We start from the raw sequence: 3,716 nt of genomic DNA on the forward strand, positions 1-3,716 counted from the left end.
CTCACAATCTGAGAGTCTTATAGAGGGGCTTTTTTTTATCAAACTCCAAACAAGGAAAGACTTCCCTCTAGTCACTCTGCCATAAGGCCTTGTTTCGGTGGAGGCTGCAGTTCTGGTTGTCCTATCTCCACACAGGATCTCTGGAGCTGAGTGACCATCGGGTTCTTGGTCACTTCTCTCACTACGGCCCTTCTCTCTCCATTGCTCAGCTTGATCTGGTGACCAGCTCTTGAAAGAGTCCTGGTGGTGCCAGAATTTTGGAGGCTGCGGTGTTCTTTGCAACCGGATCTGTGCTTTGTAACAATCCATTCTCTGAGCTCTGCTGGACATTCTTTTGACCTCATGGTTGGGTTTTACACAGGTGACTCTAATCAAGGTGCAGAAACATCTCCACAATAATCAAGAAAAATGGGAGGCACCTGAGCTAAATTCCAAGTGTTGGTGTAAAAGCTCTGAATGGTTATGGAAATGTCAGATTTCAGTTTTTCATAAATTGTCTAAATGTCTGTATTCACTTTGTCATTATTGGGTGCAATATCAGGCTGCAACATACCAGAAATGAAAATAGTCAAGCGGTGTGAATACTTTCTGAAAGCACTGTATAATGTACAGGGGTGACCCCCCATATAATGTATGGGGGACACCCTCCCAGAAAATGTACAAGGGTGACATCCCCCAAATATTATACAGGGGACACCCTCCCATATAATGTACAGGGTTGACCCCCCATATAATATACAAGGGATATCCTCCTATACAATGTACAGGGGTGACCCCGCAAATAATGTACAGGGGAGTCCCATAAAATGTACAGGGGTGAAGCTCCCCATACAATATACAGGGGACTCCCATATAATGTACAGGGGTGACCACCCCCTAAATATTGTACAGGGGACACCCTCCCATTCAATAACCAGGAGTGACCCCCTTCCCCATATATAATGTGCAGGGGTGACAACCTCCCATAAAGTGTACAGGGGTCTAAAATGATTGTCATTATGGGGTGTTGAGTGTAGAATATTGAGGGAAAAACAGAAGAATTGAAATGGTTGTAGTATCAGGCTGCAGCATAACAGAACTGAAAATAGTTAGGGGGTCTGAATACTTTCTGATGGCACTGTATATTGTATAGGGCCGACCCCCCAAAATAATGTAGAGGGGACACCCTCCCATATAATAAACAGGGTTGAACCCCCATATAATGTACAGGGGACTCCCATATAATGTACAAGGGTGACCACCCCCCAAATAATGTACAGGGGACGCCCCCTCCCATATATTGAACAGGGCTGACCCCCTCCCTCCTATATAATGTACCGGGGTGACAACCTCCCACATATTGTAAAGGGGTGACCCCCTCATATAATGTACAGGGTTGATATAAGGAGGTAGGTATCACAGTTTTATAATCATGGCCTATAAGTATTCTGTATACTGCACTCCTCTTATGGCAGCAATATAGCAGTGTCTCCAATGTCGCTTCATTGGGCGGTGGTGCTGAGGTAGAAGGCGGCCTATTTCCTGGGGGCAGAGACCTCACACATCTTCCTGGAGAGCCTGACCCAAATCTGAGGGTCACTGAGTCGGTGACCCCCAGAGGAGGGGGAGGAGAAGGGCCCCGGGGCACCAAATCTGTCACTAAGTACGAAGAATGAATATTATTTCCAGGAATAACAACGCAGCTCATGGTGACCACGATTCCCGTTTACAGAATGTGTGCGATACAGGGGGACACAGCAATGATTTTAGCGGTGCGTTCAGTATTGTTATCACACAGCAATGTGTTTCATATTTCTGACCTGGGCTCCACACTGTGAGCAAAAATATCCTAGAGAATGTTGTCACCGACAGACCCAGCTTACATGAGGATCCAACCTGGCACCACTCCAACCTACAACTATCCTACCCTATCTGTACCCTGAGGGGTTCCCACAATCCTTGTTTTCAGTCCATGTCCCCAGCCGTGTGGTGTCCCCGCTCCTCCTGGAGTATAGACTGGTGGAGATTGGAGGTTAGATATGGAGGAGCTCCCAACCCCCGGGGTGCCTCCTGGCCGGGCAGATAACAGGGATGTAACCCCCAGGGAATCACATATCTGATGACCTCTACTGTACACAATAACTGGGGGGGGGGGGGACAACACAAAACAACCCCCCCCATGTGTGTCAATATCACCACTCTGCCCCCTCCCTCCAATAATAAGTGCCCCCCCAGACCCTCCCCATCCCCATCACTTTTTTAACCATATTGGCACCAACAACAAATCCAGAACCCGGCCCCTCTGTGTGACACTCAACCCCCACATGTGGAGCTCCTCCATCCAGGGAGCGGTATTCTAATATTAGAGTGTAAGCTCCTGGGGTCAGGGCAGCGTGTCAGCCCGCGTGCTTTACATTGTCCTTAGCAGACCGGGGACACCCCGTGACAACGCTGGGACATTGATAAGGATGTTGTCACAGCCACTCGCCTGGCATCACATGGGACTCTCCTGTCACCAACCCGATCTTTAAAATCACCTCCAATATTTTCATGTCAACGTGCAACCTCCATTATTTTATTCTCTGCTGATCCTGCCATGCAGAGCCTTGTTTAGGTTATGGGGTGACAACTTCCTGCTCTTGATTTCCAATAATTAATTTCTTCATCTGGGTTGTCACCCTGTCACTCGAGCTGCAAATGGCTGTTTTAACACACACGATCCACTGTTGGGTGTCACTGACTACTTTCCACGCAGCATGATGAAGAATGCGCCCGAGTGACACCGCCAGGTATTTATCACCCCATACACAAATCATTTTACTCCCCCCAACAATATTACCCCTGCATTCCACCCCACAAGTAGGGGACTAACTCATCTTGTGACTGGCTACAAGGATATAATGCTGCAGTCTTATGACAGGGGGAGAGGAGACTGGGGAAATGCTTCCTACTGCCTGCAGTAGACTTATGATATGATCTCAGCTTAGAATGGACAAACATTACTATTTATGAATTCCTACTGACACCATACCATAGGTAAAAATAATTATAATACCCCATCCAATCTACCCCTACTCTGCAGATTATTCCATCACTGCATTGCACCCTCCCATCTTCCCCTGACAGATACATATTGTATATTCTGCAGATTATTTCATCACTGACCCCTCTAGAGATCTGCAGAACATTGCACCCTCCCATCTCCCTTCTGACAGATACATATTGTATATTCAGCAGATTGTTCCATCACTGACCCCCCTAGAGATCTGCAGAACATTGCACCCTCCTATCTCTCCCCTGACAGATAAATATTGTGTATTATGCAGATTATTTCATCACTGACCTCTCTACAGATCTGCAGAGCATTGCACCCGCCCATCTCCCCTCTGACCGATACATATTGTATATTCTGCAGATTATTCCATCACTGACCCCTTTAGAGATCTGCAGAATATTGCTCCCTCCCATCTCTCCCCTGACAGATACATATTGTATATTCTGCAGATTATTTAATCACTGAACCCTCTAGATTTCTGCGGGACATTGCACCCTCCCATCTCCCCTCTGACAGATACATATTGTATATTCTGCAGATTATTCCATCACTGACTCCTCTAGAGATCTGCAGAACATTGCACCCTCCCATCTCTCCCCTGACAGATACATATTGTATATTCTGCAGATTGTTCCATCACTGACCTCTCTAGAGATCTGCAGAACATTGCACCCTCCCATCT

Source organism: Pyxicephalus adspersus, chromosome 12 (assembly GCF_032062135.1).
Source record: "Pyxicephalus adspersus chromosome 12, UCB_Pads_2.0, whole genome shotgun sequence".
NCBI classification, from domain to species: Eukaryota; Metazoa; Chordata; class Amphibia; order Anura; family Pyxicephalidae; genus Pyxicephalus; species Pyxicephalus adspersus.